Below are 23,069 nucleotides of genomic sequence, written 5' to 3'. Positions count from 1 at the left end.
CTATGTCAAAGTCGTGTTCCTGTAAGTATACGATGTAATCGTCTCGATTTACAGGCCTTCTCTCTCTTTCAGATCTTCTTAATGGTTCAGCTTGTTGGGTCTGATCTTGATTTTCCTCATCAGTGGTTTGTATATGAGGTTCTACGTGGTGTTCTGCAGTGACTGCAGAATCGACTGCATCATTAATGTCCACGTGATCCGAATTGACTATGACGGAGTCACAGTCCTTTGTTCCTCAAATACAAAATTTCTTATGTTCGTGCTCCCACTGTATTCAGTGTCCTCACCGACTCTGGCATCCCCAGTCTCACCAATCCGGCTCGAGTGGGAAGGACAGTAGAATCGATAGCCTTTTGATCTTTCTGGGTATCCAATGAAGAAACAACTTATGGTTCTAGGATCAAGCTTCTTTTCATGCGGGTTATAAATTTTGGCCTCAGCAGAACAACCCCAAACATGTAGATATCGGAGACTTGGTTTTCTCCCATTCCACAACTCAAAAGGAGTTTTGCTTACTGCTTTGCTGGGAACCCTGTTTAATATATGAACTGCGGTTTTGATCGCATCACCCCACAGAGATTCTGGTAATGTTGAATTGCTGACCATACTTCGCACCATATCCATAAGGGTGCGATTACGTCTCTCAGCAACTCCATTCTGCTCTGGAGTACCAGGCATAGTGTACTGAGCAACAATGCCACAATCCTGTAGGTATTTAGCGAATGGCCCTGGATTGCGACCTGATTCGTCATATCTGCCATAGTATTCACCACCACGATCAGATCTGACAACTTTAATTCTCTTATCAAGTTGATTTTCAACCTCGGCTTTATAGATTTTAAAAGCATCCAGGGCATCTGATTTCTCACTGATAAGGTATAGGTACCCAAAGCGAGAGTAGTCATCTATAAAGGTAATGAAATATTTGTGGCCACTCCATGAGGCTGTAGGGAATGGTCCACAGATATCTGTATGTATAACCTCTAATAGATCTACACTCCTGGTTGCACCTTTCTTTCTCGTTCTAGTCTGTTTTCCTTTTATGCAATCAATGCATACTTTATAGTCAGAGAAGTCTAGAGAATGCAAAATTCCTTCTCGCACAAGCCTGTCTAATCTCTCACGAGATATATGGCATAGCCGCCTGTGCCACAACATGGAGGAATTCTCATAGTCTAGTCTTCGCTTGGATCCCACTACATTTCCATGCAAGGTATTAATATTATAGACGTGAGAGGCAATCAAGTCTAACTGGTATAAGTTGTTTACTAAAGATCCGGTTCCAACTTTAATCGAATTAAAGTAAATACTAAAACTTTTATTTCCAAAGTGGAACGAATATCCCAACTTATCCAAACAGGAAATTGAAACTAAATTGTGTCTTATAGACGGCACACAGAATGTATTAACTAAATTCAAAAAATGACCAGACTTCAACTTAAGCCTATAGACTCCTATTGCCTCCACGTCGACTTTGACACCATTGCCTACGTATACTGAGCGCTCCGCATCAGTTGGTGGCCTGGCCTGTAGTAATTCCTGCATAGAAGTGCATATGTGAATAGTAGTTCCTGAATCTATCCACCAGGAATCCGCTGACACATCGGTCAGATTAGATTCAAAACAGACAAGAACAGAATGATTACCTTTCTTTATGAGCCAATCCTTAAAACCTTCGCAGTCTTTCTTTAGATGACCCGTCTTTTTACAAAAGAAGCACGGTTTGCCTTTAACCCATTTGCGTTTAGATCCATTTCCAGATTGATTCTCATGGTTTCCAGATGGAGGACCAGAGAATCCATTATTAGAACCTTGTTTCCTCTTCCTTTTACCTTTATTCCCCTGCCCATGCCCTTGTCCTGAAGTCACCATATTAACATTTTGAACTTTTATCATCTGTCTGATCCTGTCTTCTTCTTGGACGCACTGAGTGATGAGTTCATCCAATGTCCACATGTCCTTCAGAGTGTTATAGTTTACCAGGAACGTGCCGAATTGGGGAGGTAGGTTGTTCATGATCAAATGAACCAGTTGATCATCAGTGAGTGCAAGCCCTAGAACACGGATCTTAGAAACGACCTCGATCCGCTCTACAATGTATTCACGGATGTTGCCTTTTCCATCATAGGACGAGTGAGTCAATTTATTTAGAAGAATGCTCACTTTAGATTTATCAGATTTCTTAAAATATTTTTCCATTTTAGTCAGGAAAACTTTAGCCTTATCTGTTTCAGGCATGACACCCTTCATCGATTCAGAAATTGAATATTTAATGACTTTCAGGCATGTATCATTTGATCTAAACCATGCAACCCATCGATTATATTCAGCTTCAGTCGCATTATCAGATGGCTTTGGCGGTTCTGGTGTTATCAGGGCAAGATCTAATTGAAGACAACCCAGTACAACTTCAATGGCGTTCTTCCATTGAGTATAATTAGATCCATTTAAGGCAGGGACTTGATGTGTATTAGTTGGAATTGAGACTGAAATATAAGAGATACACATATACTCACATTAGTTCATAGTTTCACAAAAGGAATGTTGTGAATGTAAACAAATATCAGGCAAAGTTAATCAATTCAGTTGCTAAGGGAGGCATCAACTGAATCTTCCAGGATGAAAATGGGCCCAACTATCACATCCTGGTGAGAATCTGTTACATCATCATCATTCTTCCTGTGGGAGATAATAATAACATGTTAGTGATCCTCCTGAACATGAAGCTGAGTGATGTAAGTCATGTAAATTTGAGACACTCAACACCTATGGGTGAGATGAGTCTTTCAGTTTTACATTACCAGTACCATTTACTTCACCCGTTCACTTGACTGCCAAAACGGTAATCGTCTATGTTTTCGTTACCGTACGCATGAAAAACGTGAACGTAATTGTATGCAATTTTTCTGATCCCAATGTTACAAGTCTGTACTTGTAAAGTTTTCATCGATTGAGGTCACTATGGTGGCTAACACAACCAAATTCAAAACTACAAATATAGACTTTAAGATTGCTATTATAATCATGCCTCTCTATGCATTATTTCTTAATTAGTCCGATGCGGTCCATAAGTTAGTTGATACCGATCTTTTTGGAATTCCTTAAAAGTGAAAAAAGTTTCACATCTTATATTCCAACGGTCCATATCAACGTTTAAAGATGGGTGATCGGCCAATAATAACACCGAATCAAGACTCTACATGTTATGATCATTATCAATGAGCATTATAATTTTGACTTTCAACCCTTATATGATATATTGATTTAATGGAATAACATAAGTGATTGGATAGATCTATATATTATCAATTTAGCTAAAGATCCAAATATAGTGCTCATGCTGAATGATCAGAAGTGAGCCTACATATGACCTTAATTGATATTGAATGGTCCAAGATGGGACCATATCAGGTGTCATGCTCAGCAACGAAGTGGATCTCCGTTTATGGAATGGGCCCGAATGGGCCCAACACGAGCCTCGGGCCCAACCTAATATGTAATTGGATCCCAATCGCGGGTGAAAACGCGAAAGCAAGCGGGTTTGCATACTCGACCGCTTATAAGATCATAAACGACCTAACCAAAATCGGTTCTCCCATCTTCGCAAGCAGCAGAGGAGAGAGGCGATTCCTCTATCACCGCAAGCAGCAGAGAAGAGACTGCCTTCCTGATGAGAAGAGAAGAAGCTACTCTCTCTGTAGCTTGCTATCAGGAGGTTCTGATGGGTTGCAATGGATCTATGGTGTCGAGAATGCCATTTGAAGCGGCGGACATGGCCTCCAGCGATGAAGATTCAACCATGCAACGCCGACAATGACTCTGAAACATGGTTTGAAGGGAAGATGGCGTGTCATAGCCTGCATCTGTAAATCTGGAGATCGACAATGGCAATCGGCTCCACAAATCGCAGGTAGGGGTCCGCAGGAAGAACCGGTTTCGGAATCCCCAATCTGATATGGGATTCCAAATCCCTAATTTTCAGATTTGGGTGTTCTGAATTGGAAAACCCTAATTTCTGATCAGAAATCCCCGATCTGAATAACCGGATTTAGGATTTTCAAAATTCCTAATATGGGTTTCTGTAATTAGGGTTTCAAATCGAAATTCCTTAGTCTGAAACTCTGAATTTAGGGTTTCGAATCCAAATCCCTTATCTGAACATCTGTATTTAGGGTTTCGAATCCAAATCCCTTATCTACTTTTGATTTTGGGGTATTCGAATATGAAAACCCTAATTTTCTTAATTTGGGGATTCAAATCTGAAATCCCTAATTAAATTCAAAATTCGAAATTCCAATTTGCCTAATTTGGGAATTCGAAAAAAAATGATTATGAATTCAAATATTTAATGGATGAATCTGATCATCCATGCCTTTGCACAGTCGCTCTGATACCAACTGTGGGACTTAATCTAAATGCGGAATAGGCCCACGGATCTTTCTGTGCATGGGACATGGCGATCAGGGGTTCAGATAGCTTACCTAGCTGAGACGCCGCCATGGAAGCCGGATAAGAATACCAGAATATCTGTAGAACTTAGGATCTTCCTCTCCTTCACACCCTTTCTGCAAATCAGTAGATGGGACTCGAATTTTTGCTGTGGTGTAGGATTGGGGACCTAGCTCTCTTTTATAGAGTCTGTGGAGAGGGAGTTTGAAACCCATCACAACTCTCTCTCTCTCATGCTCCACGTTGTAGCATCCTAGTTCAACCCAAACTGCTGTCTGCGTAAGACAGCTATAGCATTCCAGCCCTAGTACGCAGAGCTGCGCAGATAGACTGCGCAGCGCATCACCTGAAGTGGGGCCCACTGGTCTACTCAATCATCCAGTCCAACTGTATAACAATCCAGACCGTTGATCAGTGAGGCCCACTAAATAGAGTTCTTACACACCAAGCATGGTAAAGAATACGGCTCTTTTGCTTTTACGAATCACGTTTTACTTTACTCTTTCCTGGGTAAAGGTGTCGACGGATGGGCCCCACACGTGTTGTTATTGGGAAGGGGTGCTTTTGGACATGTGAAATTAACAAAAATGCTTCATTTTTATTTTTTATTTTTATATTAAAACTGTTGAAGTCAAGAATTCTAGGGCCCCATTGGCCTAAGGATAACATCATCATGGAGTCCCATAGATACACCGCACCATGATGATTAGATGAACAGAAAGTATGGTGGATCCAATCATAGGTGGACCATACCATAAAAAATAATAATTAATTTACATGATCCAAGAAGATCCAATGTAACCCTTCCAATGATTTGATAGGCCAATTTTTTGTTGGGTGGAACATAAGTTAGAGGGGTTAAGTGTCCTACACAAACCAGTTTAACCATACAATTCTCGACTTAATTGATTTTTAAATTAAAAAAACTAATAAATGAACGTTGGAAGCTCTCTCCTTCAAAGATCGGCTGCCGGGATAATAGATTCACGGAGGTAATATTTCATGAAATCGAATTTTGACGAACTATAGCATAAAAATCTCGATAACAATTTCCTCAACATATTTACTTTTTTATTTTTCTCTTATAAAATGTGATATTTTTAAATCTACCCATAATACTAAGTGAATATCGTTTAGTGTGTTTTGCAAGACTACTGTAAGATTTTTAAAATATATCACATTGCGTTCAAGACAAGGAAGAATAAAGTGCTCTAAAAAGATGTAAAACTAAGGCGATTCTAAAGCTTCATGGGAGAGATTAAAGCCTCCGTAGATGTGGCAATCAGGTAGGGAAACTTCAAAGCTTCTCTGAGAGATATTGAAGCTCTCAAAGATGCAAAAATCAGGTATTACTCCTTCCAAGCCTGGTAAGATTTCTATTTTGCTTGTAACAGCGAGATGCAAATAGAGGGTTTTGAAAATGAGAGCGAAGAGATTGAGTCAAGGAAAACAAGACAAAAAAGAAGATTAAGAATTTCTATGGTTTTTGTTAATGAAGATACCACACAAAATATGTGGGTTTTCATCTTGGTAATCTGCTACAATTAATGTTGTTGAGCTATTGTGACCTATCCTCTCATTTCAACCATGTAATGTAGTTTGGTCGATGTTCATTAATTTTTTTCAGTGGAGTAATATATTTTTAGCTTCTTGGTGGATTGCAGAGGGAATTACTGCTACCTAATATAAGTAATTAGAGTATAGCTTGCCATTCTTTAGGCTAGAAATGCATTGAGTAACTCGCCTTTCTTTCAGCCAAATGGGGAATGCGATGCTTGATAATCTCAAATATGGCCTTCTTCACAACTGTAAACTATTACAGTATTCACTTTGGGATATGCTTAACTAATTGGTGGGATGCACACACCGTAAGGGGGCAGCGGCAGGTAGGAGACCCGGCAATAGAGGGAGATTAAAACCATTGAAGAGGATGATAGCAAGACCAGGAGAGCTACGAGAGTGAGGAGAGAGATCAAGACTACTGAGGAAGGATTATAGGATCAAGACCATTTAGGAAGAGCAACTATTGGAGAGAATGAGAGATCAAGATCACTGAAGAGTGTGGGAGCAATGGTGAGCAGTGCAACCTAGAGTGTTTAGGCCTTGTTAGTATAAGGGTTACCAAGTAGAAAAATAGATGGCATGTATTTAGATTTGTATATGTTGTAACAAAACTAAGTGCTAAAGTGCAGAATAATCTTTCTTTTATGTTTATTGATCATTGTAATTACTTACTATGTCATGTAATTCTTAGAGTTGAATGATTGTTAATACCAAGTTGGTATTGTTTGCTTTGATTTTTATTTTTATTTTTATTTTTAGCGCGTTTTATCATTTGGGTGATAGCTCAAGTTATCAACCCTAACATTTGGCATGGATGGACGTTGTTTTCACTATGGCCCACCTCACAGTGATTCCCCACTGGACAATCCCAGCCATAGTAATAGACCTGCAAATAGAAATTAAAAAAGAAAGTATAGACAGTGACCCATATGCAGCAATAGATTTTGGAACCCAAATGAAAATGCTGATAATTTTGGATTGGCATTGTTGAATCCCTTTCAAGAAAGTATCAGTGGCTGAGTTCGGCCGTGCTTAACTGGTATATTTATCTTTTCCATCCTTAATTTCTATAGGCCAATTAATGCTAGGATTATCCAATGAGAAAAATTTATTTGGCATCAGAACATCCATGGAGGGACCTGCAAAAGGAGCCAAATAATTATAGATCACTGACAAGTGGGCCCCACCTGTATGGACTGCTGGCCTAAATGAAAGAAGAGCAGTAAAGCAAAAGAAATGTGGCTCTTCTTTCTTGCTTTGGTGGGTCAGTGAAATTTTTTTTACCATCTTTGCCTTTGTAGACCATAGATGCTGAGTTGGGTCTGGTTCGGCATATTTCGATGCTGATTCTATGCTCCAAAACCGGAGCGGACTCAACCAACTCGAAGTCAATTCGGGGGAATTGCATCTATGCAGTCCTTGGTGGCCATCACCCATCCAAAATCCTTCATATATAGTACCACCCATTGACTGGCTCTAGATCACTAAGTGGGCCTTACTGTAAAAGGTTCATAGCCTAATATGACACTGATTGGATGATCCTAACTGTTTATTCAGAGAAGATCAGCCCAATGGATGTGAGAAGATGACATTATTGTGTTTTGTGCCCCTCTATACACCATCGATCCAACAGTTAAGATTGATCCTTTCAAGATATGGACTTAATGAATGCCCCAGATTGAATCCAGTCTAGAGCATTGGGTCAGGTTCAATCTGAGTTGTCCACATGCTGTTATACAGTCTTGATTCTTCAAGCCCATAAACGGTCCAAATAGGCCTGGTCCTGAAGATACCCAACGGGCTGACAGGTGAGCCCCAATTAGAGATGTACACAAGCCGAATCGAGTTGAGTTTGGCCCAGCTCGACTCAGCTACCAGGCAACCCCAGCTTGAACTTGGCTCTGCTCGGTCCTCAAGCCTGACTGGCCAGCTCGGCTCTGCTCGGTCAGCAGCTCGGGCCAGCTCGAGCCAAGTTCAAGTTTGAGCCTACGTGTTGAGTTTGAGTTTAGGTTTTAGAGTTTTTAATATATAATATATAATATATAATAATAATATATTATAATATATATATATATATATATATATATATATATATATATATATATATATATATATATATATATATATATATATATATATATAAAATTTATTGAAATATATAAATATTTACAAAATATTTATATTAAGTGAACCCGATCCCAGTCGAATTGATTCGAACTGACTCAGGTTTGAGTCAAGTTTCGAGCTGAGTCAAGTCGAACGATTTAACCATGCTAACTCGGTTTGTGTACAGCTCTAGGCCCAACTAGCTTATTTCACACCATTGGTCTAATGTTGGCTAACGGACTGGGTTATTCTTGGGCCTGGACATGTAATTAATGGGCCATCTTTGGACAACCATCAGCTAGCCTGGCCCATTTTGTAGCCTTAATTGATTGCTATTATACGTGTGCTTTCCGAATAAACGAGTTAGAAACTATCCAATCATCTGAATAAGTCAACGATCCAGATTCTTTTTGTTGAATCATAAGGTTGCCTCCAATTGTCTCAAATCAGGAGATCGTAGTGACCAAACTTCGATGTGGATCGTGATCCTAATCTTGACCATCTATTTGGAGGGCACCAATTGAAAAGTTAAGATCATCCTCTCGTGTAGATTTCGGCGCATTGTCAATCCACGGTGGGGCCCAGCAAGCCATTGGTCTTGATCACTAAACCATTGCCCCCACTTGTATAAATTGAAAATTAACCTGTGTATATTGTTCATATTGTCTGTGGATCATATAAACACCCCTCCTCCAGTCCCAACTAATATTATCTGAGCAATTATTTGTGATGGAACTAATCAAAACTTAATTTCCTTCGTGATCATTCATATTGAGTGTTTGGGCTCCAAATTGCAATTTGAAAGCAGCTTACTTATTATATATGAATTGAATGGTAGAATAATTCAATATCAATATGTGTTAATTCCTCTTAATTAAACTGAGTGTTCGCAATTCAAAATGCTCGTGCATCCAAACACACGTCCTTAACTGTAGTTTAGAAATATATGTGAAAAATGGGAATGATTTGTAAGCATTCATAAACAAAGTGAGTCAGAGGTTTGCCACACACATTCATATACTTACAACCACACGTCAGGCTCTGCAATTCATCAAAATAGGTGTGGGATTCTTTTTAATTCAGATTTATTTAAACTTAATTAGGAACAAAAGAAAATGCATAAACAAAATAACTAATTTGCAAAAGCATTTTTCATGAATTGCAAAGCCTACCCTCCACATCCATGTCGAATGTGATACTCTTGCTAAGTCCGTGCCAATCTCTTGAATCAGTGGAGTAGCCTCCTATCATGCTATCCCTAGGATACAATGACCTAACTTGTTAGGTTCGTGTCAATTTGTTGAATCAAATGGTGCAGTGGCCTCTTAGCACCTTATCCCTTGGTTACAATCACCCAGCTTGTTAGGTTTGTGCCAATCCGTTGAATCTGATGGTGCAATAGCATTTTAGCTTGCTATCCCTAAGATAAAATCACCCTACTTGAGATAAAATCACCCAACTTGCTAGGATCACGTCAATCATTTGAATCTAACAGTGCAATAGCCTCCTAGCACATTATCACTAGGATACAATCACCCAACCTGCTAGGTTTGCGTCAATTCGTTGAATCTAACAGTGCAATAGCCTCTTAGCGTGCTATCTCTAAGATATAATCACTCAACATACAGCTTTTCACATTATGCACACACGGCACGGAGAAACTTAATACCAAACCAGTGCTCCACCTATTGACAAAGAAATTTCAAGAGAAGCATGGAGTTTTTACCTATTTCTTGAAATCCTAGCTCGAAATAAATAAATAAACATGTTTATTTAGATGCATCTCCAATTTTGAGGAGGCACATCTCACATGTATGTTTCCTATATTGCACTTTTAGTCCGCTCAACCCTGACCTTGCTCATGTGCATGTTGGAATAGGGCATAATACAAATACTTTTAAGGTTGGTTTGGTTAAAGTTTTTTATTTTTTATTTTTTATTTTATTTTGGCTGCAACCCTATGCCTCAATGGTAGACTCACAAGAATTTCAACGCGAGGTTATTGGTTCAAGCACCCATTGTGTAGTGTAGGAGCATCCATTGTGGTGTGAGTGTGTGGGCTTGTGTACGGTGCATGAGTTCATGTGATTTAAAAAAGGAAGGTTTTTTTTTTTTTTTTGTTTTTTTTTGTTTTTGTCAATTACCTTGATAATGTAAAGGAAATATATAATCATTATGATTTATCATCCCAAAATCAAACATATATTATTATACTTTGGTGATGATTTGACATTAATGTAAATATGCCATCATTAAGATTGTTATGTGGATATGGGTAAAATAATTTTTTAATCATTTCATGTTTCACGTTCTTTTACATTATAGTAGTAATTAGTGACACAAGTAGGCCCTTAAAAGTGTTAGAAATAGGATACTTTAAATCAATCTCCACACCTTTTTCCTACTCCATATGGACCAAAGTCTTCACACAAAATCATAAAAGTGGTTTGCTTTCTAAAAGCTTTGGACACTACGCTAACTACACTGAATTTCATAAATTTTTTTGAAATACTCCAATAAATTGATTAACCGATGGCCCTATTTATCATGTCCAAGCCAAACCAAAGTTTGGACAGCGCTCCCTGTTCAACAGCCCGTTGCTAGCCTTATTTATATATTATCGTCAAGCAGAAGACATGCATACCACAGGCTGATTTTGAGTTTGGACCAATGGGATCTAATTGTTAGGAATTTAGGGGTTGGTACATTGGACACTGATGGATGGACCATGTTAGATCTGTTAGAAATCCAATACACAACGGAGGATAGAAGAAAACGATCAGATCTATCGGGTTCAAGGCTCGACTTGAATAGTCGATTTCTCAAGACAGATTTGCTGTCCTTTTTCTGAAAATTCCAGCAAGTGCAAACGAAGGAAATCTGCAAATTGTCTTCAGGATACAATGAACTCTCAATTCAATTTTCAACACGAAAATTTACACATTTAAGTGTTGAACAGATCTCTAGTTTTGACACCGATATGCCTTAAGACGTTTAGAAAAAACTCAGTAAGAGATTAAATCGAGAGTAATTGCACAGAAGATGATATAATGTTAATAATTAAGAGTCTGTTCTTCTGGATTATAATATCTAGGATTTATATCAACTGAAGGGTCATGGATTTCTTCCTGAAGAGGTGCTAAAGAGCCTCTTCAAGAAATCCATACCCATTCACAGCAAATAATTACCTTTCCATGAAAGGACATGACTCTATGTCATATGGCAGTTATTTCTGTACCCATTCAGACAGGAGCAGTTATCCAACAGGAAAAACTGTATCCACATAAGCAACACATGGCATAGGTGCCACATGTACAATCATGTTACAATTACTCTCAATTAGCCAAAAAAAAGGTAATAAAACATCAGGGTACTATGGCCCAAAAAATTGAACCGTGTGCCAAAAAGACTAAGGCTCTTATTTCTCCTTGCGACGATGCGAACGTGCGAAGTGCTAAGTGCACCTAATAAAGCGCCCAAGTAGCCCTACAGCCCACGCCACGCGCGCGCAGACGGTGCAAAGCACCGTCCTCGAGAAGATTTGAACCCTGGTTGCATAAGCAAAAACCCCTTCTCTTACCGACTGGTTATACACACTATTTATGGAAAGTTTAAATAATTAATATATTTATTTACTTTCTAAAAATAACTTTTATTTTTGAAATTTATTTTTTATTCTAAAAAACACAACAATCCCCACAATTTCAAAAATAAAATCAGATTATAGAATGAATGGCATATCAGTATAAATAAGTGTATAAGTAAATGTATCTTTTGGATTTGAACATTTACTTTAGTGTATATGTATCAAAGTTATGACAGGTATTTAGTGACCCATTAGTCTTGATCTAAGGACCTTATATGACTCACCGGATACATAACACACATTTATTCATATATAACTGGAGATCTAAAAGTTTGCACATTTCTGGCCTTGTGCGTATCCTTATTTCATATGTATTCTAGAGACGATCCTAATCTCTTTAAAAGCGGCCTCACTTCTCTACTCATATAGGTATATCTATCAAAGATGATTCTTCTTTATTTCAGCAAAGTCTGTTTATAGATCTATTAAGAGTTAGTACTCAGCCTCTAAAGAAATGCAGAAACCAAACACTAGACTTTTAGGAATGAGGCTCAAATTTTCTTTTTCTAGTGTATATTTCAGTTGCTTACTTGACTTGTTTGTCCCTTTGAACTTAGCCTATATTTCAAAACATAGGTAGGGTTGTCATCAAGAGTGAAAGTTATATCTTTATGGATCTTAGTCCCATTCCTTTAGTGGTTCTTCTTATTTGATCTCTTGATAAACCTTTTGTTAAGGGATCTGCTAAGTTCAGGATGGATTTAACATATTCCACTGTGATTACTCCATCTCTGAGCAATCCTTTAAAAAAGTTATGCCTTAGACCTACATTTCTAGACTTATCATTATAAGTCTTACTCATTGCACGGCAAAGAGTAGCCTGACTATTACAAAAGATAGAAATGACAGGAGTAGGTTTTGGCCAATACGGGATTTCCAACAGTAGGTATCTTAGCCATTCACCTTCTTTACAAGTAGCACCAAGTACAATAAACTCACTTTCCATTGTAGAGTGAGATATGTACGTTTGTTTCTTAGATACCCATGATATTGCTCCTCCTCCAAGAGTGAATATCCAGCCACTTGTAGATTTAGATTCTATGCTATCTGCATTCCAGCTTGCATTGCTGTAACCTTAAAGTACAGCGGGATATAATTTATAATGCAGTCCATAGTCTATGGTTCCTCTTAGATACTTTAAAACTCTCGAAATCGCATTTCAGAGTACTTGTCCTGTATTACTGGTATACCTACTTAGCATTCCTACTGTGAATGCTATATCGGGTCTAGTACAATTCATTGTATACATTAAACTCCCAATAGCACTCGCATATTCTTGTTATGCTTTACATATACCAGTATTTTTAACCAATTTAATACTTGGATCAAATGAGGTTGAAACCGGTTTATTATCATAATGATTAAACTTCTTTAACACTTTCTCTAGGTAATGAGATTGTGTTAAGGCTATTCCATCATTAAGATTATAAATCTTAATACCTAATATTACATCGGCTTTGCCCATATCCTTCATGTCTGTTGAGGGTCAAATATTGCATATCAGACCCATTTATTGCATAGATTTACACGCATGATACCGCTTAATGGACTGATTAATCGTGTTTATAATGCAGAGTGTATGTACGAGCCTGGACCGAAATGGGTGCTTAAAGCATGGACTTAACGCTCTAATGACACCAAAGCGTGTGACGGACTCCAGAGACCCAAGATCAACAGAATTACACATCAGGGACCCAAGAAAATCAAGAAATTGAAGCTCAAGTGGCCTAAAAAGTGTCCAGAATGCAAGATCATAGGATTCCCACCATCTGATCAGTTCAAAACTTCATACGTGGCCTGAGGACCATAAATAAACCGTACACGTAAAATTTCAGCTCCTGGATCACTGTGGAAGTGGCCCAACGGACAGATCAGCGCCTTTAATCATTATGTGGGCCCCGCCTGATATCTGGATATACTCCAATTTTGGTCTCAACGCCTTAAACTACGTGTCAAAACAGATGGATGGAGCAGATTTCTTACAAACATCACCATGGGACCCACACTTGCAGTGCACGTGCAAGGTGCACAAGTGCACCGGACGAACAAAAGAAATAAGGAAGTCGGTCAGCAGGCGCTGACCGACTCAAACTCGAACTCGTCACTTACGCAAACAGCGTAACGCTGTCCGGCTTGCGGTTGGGTGCAGTGGGCCACCATCTTGATTCGGCGGTCCAATCGGGACCGTCCATTGTGCGCATAGGTGGGGTATTTACCTCATCAAGGTGGCCTTTTGAGACCATGTAAAATATTACAAAATCCTGACCGTTAAAGGCATGATGAACGGCGGAGTAGAAGGTATTGTGGGCCGCATAGAATTTGGTCCAAAAGTAGTGCTTCTCACCTGGTTTTTCGAGTAGAACGCAGTGGACGGATTGGATTTTCCAAAAAGACAGTAAAGTGGGGCCCACCATCGTCACAGCGTCAATGACGCTAATCTGTTTTCGCAACCGGAAGCCGTTCGGTTTTTGCGGCGGATTGTGCACTCGTGGGAGCGATCGGACGGACGATCTGAACCGTTCATCAGGTAGGTCTGCCAAAAATCTTCCAAAGGACGTTGTCCTTTTGGAAGGAAAACAAAAAAAAGAAGAAGCGCGGAGACGTGGTATTCCGGATTGCGTGACGTTCCTCGCAGCAGAGGGCAGGGCGTTTTTTTGGCTGCAGAAGGACTGTTTCCGCAGCCTAATCCTTTCAGGACTCCACAGCAGCTCTGGAGAGAGCTTTCCATCTTTAAAAAGGAGCTGAACGTGGAGGAAAAAAAGGAAAAAAGGAAAAGACGGGAGGAGTTTGGCCGCCGGCAGCGTGTGAAGGAAAAACGGTCTGGGGGCTACTGCTGCTGTGCACGGCCGGGGAAAAAGGCAGGGAGCAAGGGTGCTTGGTTTTGGTTGGCTGCACGTCAGGAGGGAGATCGGGTTTGGTTTGTGCTCGCTGGAAGCATCGGTTGGGTTTGGCAGGGACGAGAAGTGATTTTTTTCTCTCTTCTTCCTTCTTGTTCTTTTCTTTCCCTTTTTATTTTTATTTCGTTGTTTATTTAGCCCATATCATGTGTGGCTAAACCTCTTAGCTAGGGCTAAGAGGTGAAGCCTGTAGCGAGATGGGAGAACCTACTTTATGCCTTTAATTTAAATTTCTAAACTGAAGTTGATATAGTTGATTATTAAAGGAATATTTTTTAGTCTTTTATGGTCTGTTGTGACTGAAATTACAATGGGTTTGCAATGGCTTTGAGTATTTTTTTCCCCTTTTTTAAGTTTATGAAATTAGGAACCCTTGTTGTTTATCATTGTCCCATGGGCATGGTAAGATGACAGTACCCTTCCTGATCCTCATACATTGTTGGTTGGTTGGTAATTAGTTTAATTCTGTTGTTTACTTTGTCTCCTGGGCATGGCTTGGTGATGGAATCCATTCTAATTCATATACCATTCACCTCTTGAAAACTATATCAAAGGAAGTCTAGTTAAATTCCATGATTTCTGAAGCAGGCATAATTTCTTCCTGATCTCTACAAGTGGATCCTCTGAATCCCTAGTTTCCTTCTTTTGAATTCCTTAAGTTCTAGATAATTATTTCCCAATTATTCCTTAAAATTCTATCTGGTTAGATCACATCTTAGTCTAGTTCTAGTTCTACTTGGTTTCAGATAACGTACAGGTATCAGTCCCTGTGGATTCGACCTCGGTCTTACCGAGTTTATTACTACATCACAACCCTATACTTGGGGAGTGAACAATGTCGAAGTTGGTACTTAGAAACTTTTTAGTTTCTTTCACATAGTCCTCATTTGGTCCAAATATTAGCATATCATCTACGTATAGGCAGATAATGATTTGACCCTTAATATATATGCACTTATCTGCTTGGTTTACTCTAAAATCATTAGATTGTACTACTTGATCAAACTTCTCATGCCATTGTTTAGGAGCTTGCTTGAGCTCATAGAGAGATTTGACCAGTTTACACACTTTCTTCTCTTGCCCGGGTTGAACAAACCCTTCAGGTTGTTGCATATAGACTTCCTCATCTAGATCACCATTTAAGAATGCCGTTTTGACATCCATTTGATGGATTACTAGGTGGTGAATTGCTGAAAGAGCAATTAAAGTCCTAATGGTAGATGTTCGAGCAATAAGAGCATATGTATCGAAAAAATCGATACCTTCCTTTTATCTAAATCCTTTGGTTACCAATCGAGCTTTAAACTTATTTATTGTTTTATCAAGATTGAACTTTCTTTTAAAAATCCACTTACATCCTATAGGCTTTGAACCTAGAGGAAGATCGGCCAAACACCAAGTGTTATTTGAGATTATGGAATCCATTTCATCGTCTATGGCTTCCCTCCAAAACTTTGCATCAGGAGATGAGAGAGCTTCACTAAGCGTTGATGGATCACTTTCAATACTTAGTGGTAGAGTAATCTCCTTGCGTATTTCATTTCTATTGCCTTCTATAAGGAACATATAGAAATCTGGGCCAAAAGATGTTTCTTTTCTTGCCATTTTTGATCTCCTTGGTTCATTTCCTCCTGGATGAACATTAGATTTATCATGAAAGTTGTTAGGCTCTTCGTTCATTGGTTCTATTATATTTTCATCAACATGCCTTTTTGTATGATTGTTCATATAGTCTTTGTATACTGTATTTTCAAAAAATATAGCATCCTTAGACTCTATAATTATGTTTTTGTCAGCAAAAGAAGTTTGTTCTAGAACCAGGAATCTATATACATGACTATGAATCCCATAACCTACAAAAGCATACCTGATTCCTCTAGGACCTAACTTTACTTTCTTAAAATCAATAATCTTGACTTCTGCTATACTTCCCCACACTTTGAAGTAATGAAGATATGGTTTCTTCTTTTTCCATAATTCATATGGGAAGATATCTAATTTCTTGTGTGAGATAACATTTAGAATACGGTTTACTGTTAACAATGCTCCCCCCCACAAATTTAGTGGTAATCTAGAATTTAATATCATATAGTTGATCATCTTAACTAATGTCCTATTTTTGCATTCTGCTAGGCCATTCTGCTGAGGTGTGTAAGGTGCTGTAAATTCATGGATTATACCATTTGATTCACAGAATTCATTGAATTCATTAGAAGAATACTCACCCCCTCTATCACTTCTAAGGGCTTTAATCTTTATATTCAACTGATTTTCCACTTCGGCCTTATAAAGCTTAAACTTTTCAAAGGCTTCATCTTTACATTTTATCAAGTATACATAGGAAAATCTAGTGAAGTCATTGATAAATGTGATAAAATACCTTTTTTCCTCCACGAGTTAAGGTATTATTTAAATCACAGATATCGGAATGAATTAACTCCAAGGGTTGTGATTTTCTCATGCCAATCCCAAATGGTTTTCTGGTTATTTTAGAATGGGCACACACATCACATTTCCCTTCTTGTTGTATTTCATATTTTGGTATAAGTCCCAGGATCATCATTCTTTTCATTGAATGATAATTAACATGACCTAGTGTAGCATGCCATAAAGATACTGAATCTACTATATAAACGGAAACATTATTATTATTATTAATATTTAGTTTAATCATACCATTACATGAATATCCTTTGCTAACAAACATACCATTCTTGGTGATAACCAACTTATCAGACTCAATCACTATTTTGAATCCTCTCTTATTGAGAAGATCGCCTGACACTAGATTTTTAGACATGTCAGGTACATGCAATACATTTGTTAGTGTCAGTCTTTTGCCTGATGTAAACTGAAGCTCGACTGTTCCTTTTCCAACAACGTTCGCACGAACGTTATTACCCATCTTCACCTCTTATCTAGTTGTAATACCTTCATAGGTCTTGAAGATGTTTCGGTCCTTCGATATGTGAATGGTTGCACCAGTATCTAGCCACCATCCACCATCGGATATTACTGTGTTAGCTTCAGTAACCATTGCTACAAGTTGGTCTTCTGTCATGTTAGTCTGATCTTTCAGTTGCTTCTTCCTGTGTCGACATTCCTTTATATAGTGTCCTGACTTATTGCAGAAGTGACACTTGCCCTTTTTCTTTCCCCTTTTGTTAAACTCTGTATCTTTCTTTGGGGGAATAGATTTGGAGTTCTGAATTTTTGGCTTGTCATCTTCTACTATATTTGCTTTGGAATGATTTTCTGAAGCACTTTCTTTCTTGTCTCGGTTTCTGGACTCTTCTTTTATACGAAGATGTCGTTGAAGCCCTTCAAGATTGTACTTCCTCTCATCATGTTTCAGTTTCTTTTTATAATCAAACCATGATGAGGGTAATTTTACAATTACCACACCGACTAGGAATTCTTCAGGAAGATCTATGCCACCAATCTTCAATTCATCAACCAAGTTATGTAGTTCGGTTACTTGGGAGAGAATTAGCTGATCATTTTTAAACTTGAAGTGGACATAATTGTCGATCATAAATTTCTGAGTACTGATATCTTCAGTTTTATATTTTTCATCTAATTTCGTCCACAGATCTTTAGCAGAGGATATTTTACGGTATGAGTTATAGATAGAATTAGAGAGGGCGTTTAAGATATGACCTTTGCATAGAAAATCGTCTTCCTTCCTTTTCTTTCGTTCTGCCTTCACTTGTTCTGAGTCATCGTCATTTGGTTCGGTCAGAGAAGGCAGATCATCATCTAAGATGTAAGATAACTTCAGAGTTGTCAGAAAGAAAAACATCTTCTGCTGCCATCTTGAGAAGAATTGACCGTCAAAACGATCCAGTCGTACAAAGTCTTGGTTCATAACTTGAATGGAATGAATTGCCTCCATTGTGACTAGAGTAAAAATCTGTCTTGAATGTTAGAAATCTAATACACAACGGAGGATAGAAGAAAACGATCAGATCTATCGGGTTCAAGGCTCGACTTGAATAGTCGATTTCTCAAGACAGATTTGCTGCCTTTTTTCTGAAAATTCCAGCAAGTGCAAACGAAGGAAAACTACAAATTGTCTTCAGGATACAATGAACTCTCAATCCAATTTTCAACACGAAAATTTGCACATTTAAGTGTTGAACAGATCTCTAGTTTTGACACCGATATGCCTTAAGATGTTCAGAAAAAACTCAGTAAGAGATTAGATCGAGAGTAATTGCACAGAAGATGATATAATGTTAAGAATTAAGAGTCTGTTCTTCTGGATTATAGTATCTAGGATTTATATCAACTGAAGGGTCATGGATTTCTTCCTGAAGAGGTGCTAAAGAGCCTCTTCAAGAAATCCATACCCATTCACAGCAAATAATTGCCTTTCCATGAAAGGACATGACTCTATGTCATATGGCAGTTATTTCTGTACCCATTCAGACAGGAGCAGTTATCCAACAGGAAAAACTGTATCCACATAAGCGACACATGGCATAGGTACCATATGTACAATCATGTTACAATTACTCTCAATTAGCCAAAAAAAAAGGTAATAAAACATCAGGGTACTATGGCTCAAAAAATTGAACCGTGTGCCAAAAAGACTAAGGCTCTTATTGCTCCTTGCGACGATGCGAACGTGCGAAGTGCTAAGTGCGCTTAATAAAGCGCCCAAGCAGCCCTACAGCCCACGCCACGCGCGCGCGGACGGTGCAAAGCACCGTCCTCGAGGAGATTTGAACCCTAGTTGCATAAGCAAAAACCCCTTCTCTTATCGACTGGCTATACACACTATTTATGAAAAGTTTAAATAATTAATATATTTATTTACTTTCTAAAAATAACTTTTATTTTTGAAATTTATTTTTTATTCTAAAAAACACAACAAGATCTCCCCAAGTGGTCGAACTTGGGACACCGATCTTTCAGTTGAATGAGAACCATTGCTGTATTTTTGTTATTAAGGACTCATTTGGATACCATTAAATAAGTACTTTTTTCTACCTACAACGGTAGATAAAGTAACTTATTTGAGATAAGTTTGGTTTATGATCAATTATAAGTATACTTATTTTTTGAAGTCACTTAATCACTTCAATTTAATAAGTAGAAATCAAGATAAGTTACTTAACGTATAAGTAGACTATCTTAAGTAACTTAAAGATCCAAACTTCCCTCATGTTTCATTTGGATACCACCAAATAATTTACTTTCTTTCTACTTACAACATTAGATAAGTAACTTATTTGAGACAAATAAATTTGGCTGATGATCAATTATAAGTAGTTTTTTTTTTTTTAAATTAATATTATTTAATCACTTCAGTTTAATAAGCAAAAATCAAGTCAAATTACCTAAGGTATAAGTAGCTTAAGTAACTTGCAGTCCAAACACCTCCTAAATGACCATATGTAGGCCACAGTATGAAACAGTGAAGATTTAATATTAAAAAGTGAAAAAAATAATACACCTCTGGTGGCACCCACTAGGCTAATAGTCAGGATTAGGCATGTTGAAATTTGTGATTTTCAAAAAGATAATTCAAAATTTTAAAATTTTGAGATTTTGTTGCTAAAATGATTTTCAGAAATTTTAAATAGGAAAAGTGCGGTATGTGCTTTTGTCCCACATCGAAAATAATAGGAGTTTTGGAGTTCATATGTGGATGTATATGTAGTATTCTTACTTGCAACTTTGGAAATTGAGACGCTCACACAAAACAATCAAAATTTATTTTATTTCATTTTTTATTTTCAGTATATCCAACACATTTTTCTAGTAAGGCAAGGATGGAAGTGATTTGGACTTAAAACACAAGTATTATTTTGGCTTCCTCCATACTCGAGAGAAAATTCCAGAAAAACGGTAATTTTTTACCGTAGACTCGACCTTCCATCCACTATCCTTTTTTCGACCCGAACAAAACCTATCTTACCAAACTACACCTTTACTCATACGGACAACCCAATAAAAAAGAAAATACCCGTACTTTTTCAACTGCTTTTACCTGAAAATCAGAAGAATTTTTGTCCAAAACCCTATTTCCTTACCTGAAAAATGTACTTTGGTAACATAAGTTTTTTGCCGTTCAAAAAAAAAAAAGAACAAAAGCATAGAAAGGAAGTGTCTACCGTGCTAACTTTTTCCCAGAAAAATACTAGTGTACTCTCTCAACTGCAATTCATAAGAGCACTTGCCTCACTCGTGTAAAGAGGCAAACGTGTCTAACATCACAGCTGTCTACAGAAATTGATCAACGGTCCACGACCCAGAAGTGATTCCCTCTTATGCTACGACTGGCATGGTTTTCCAAACATGCTATCTGCACAACCGGATCCGTACAGTTGGAATCACCTGATTAGGGGCTGAAACATCACACACATACCATCTCTTGCACGTGTGATACGAGCGCAGGTAGAAAATGCACTCGAGCGAGTGCACCTATAACGTTTCCATCCTTTCAAGATGGGCGAGGAATCCGATTCTCTTGCTTTCACGGATAAACACGGGGTGGTTGGACTACTTTAACTTTATTAACTTTGATACTCTGCCGGACCCCGATGGATGATAAACATATTATTTAAGTGATATCTATGTAAATCAAATTGAACTGTCCAAAATTTGGTATTCACCTTACATGTCTCATGTACGAAAAATTATGCTTATTTAATTATATGGATATCGGATTGATAGACATTTTATGGATGGTTAAAAGTGAAAAAAAAATAAAATCCAATGGCCCTATTTCAACTAACAACTGTCCACAAGTCAGAGGTTAGGATTTTTTTAATCAGTTTAATTTTGGAGTATTTACTCAGGAAAATTGGCTTAGACAGTTTAGTCGGTTTAATCTGAGGTAATGTATGACCGGTGAGTGCTGCGTATCAAGCAACATACTCCGCCGGAGTATCAAATAGCCCCCCTTTATTCTTCCACGAGGTAAAGGTGGGCTTTGATAGATGGCCCATCAAAGCTTCGTCGGTTGGAAATGAGGAAAAGCAAGTGAATCGAGCGAGTGCCAAGCCTCTGATTGATGGTAATATGGTTTGGAGATCCAAGCCGTTCATCAGGCGACTCCCGAATTTTAGATGCATCTGAGAGATAACCGAATTTAGGCCACCCAAGTAGAAAAAATTAAACGGTTAATCTAAAATGATTAAAGGTCCAGATTTAATGAGCTCATGTGGCTTCCGTGAGGAGTGGACCAGGCTTATTTTTAGCAAAAGAGACTGTTCATAGTGGGCCCCACATGATGAAAGTTCCAGATCCCACATGCGTCTACCAAATTGGCACATGTGCCGCGAGATCCACCATTCATCTCATGCAATGCGTACACTTTTGAAATATTAAATCCCAACACGATAAAAAGAAGGAGACTCGAAAAGCTTGAAGCCCTCAGAAGTGAAAATCAACGAGCTTCTCTGCGAGAGATTAAAGCTGTGAAAGATGCAGCAATCAGGTATTATTACTTCAAAGCTTGGTGAGATTTTGCTTTTGTATTTACTGGATGCATGGGAGATGGTAATAAAGGGTTTTAAGAATGATAATGGGGAGAATAAAGCATGGAAAAGCATAGTCAAATGGAGAGTAAGAATCACTAATCAAGTGGTCATATCTTAATCATACCCTGCTATTGTGACCTGCCCTCTCATTTCAATAATATCATGTCATTTGGTCACTTATAATCAATGTCAATGCACCCAATGATATAATTTAAGTTTCGTTGTGGGTTGCAGAAGGGTTTACATTAGCCCATGAAAAATAAAAAGATAATTTATATATGTAAGATAAGGCATCAATAGGATACCTTGATACATTATATTTCATAGAAACAAAAAGAGCGCTCTTGATGTTACCGGTGACAAACAACCTGATACATCTATGTTTTGGTTTTCATCATTATTATGGTTAAGATCTTTAGAGCTTGATCATCAGAGATGTATTGTTCATCCTACCAACACTTTTTGTATATTGAGCTCTACTCTCAGACCTAGGGGTAGTGCCCCTTTGCTTAGGGTGTAGCCTCTAATTGAAAGACAATTTCATAATTTCACATAAAATTTTATGTAAACCCTGATTCTTTTGAGGTAATATATATTTTATGTGAACCTTAATTCTTTTACGGTAATATATATTCTCTCATGAGAGAGAGAGAGTCATCATTATATCGAGAGTAGCTTTTTTATTTTTATTTTTTATTTCCTTTAAATGTAATGAATTGATGTGAATCCATGAATATATTGAAAGAGAACCACGATAAATCTCCATGGTGATTTACATATAGTCTTTATTTTCTTGTCATATATATCGAAATTGCCGTGTGTGGTCAGAAGGGGATCTCATCTCCCAACAACTACATAGCAACCTAGGCATGATGAAAAGTGGAATGTATGTCGGTTGAACATGAGTACAACATC

At 37.9% G+C, this 23,069-nt stretch overlaps 1 long non-coding RNA gene across 1 annotated transcript; it reads left to right on the top strand.

The window, feature by feature from the left end:
- Nucleotides 1-5,475: 5,475 nt before the first annotated feature.
- Nucleotides 5,476-6,746, top strand: LOC131252161 (uncharacterized). Its single transcript, XR_009174221.1, has 2 exons — nucleotides 5,476-5,795; nucleotides 6,205-6,746. It is a non-coding gene; the product is annotated as an uncharacterized LOC131252161 (long non-coding RNA).
- Nucleotides 6,747-23,069: the final 16,323 nt, after the last annotated feature.

This window comes from Magnolia sinica, chromosome 7 (assembly GCF_029962835.1).
Source record: "Magnolia sinica isolate HGM2019 chromosome 7, MsV1, whole genome shotgun sequence".
NCBI classification, from domain to species: domain Eukaryota; kingdom Viridiplantae; phylum Streptophyta; class Magnoliopsida; order Magnoliales; family Magnoliaceae; genus Magnolia; species Magnolia sinica.
Note: the sequence above shows the minus strand (reverse complement) of the source record. Positions and strands in the feature narration are given on the sequence as shown.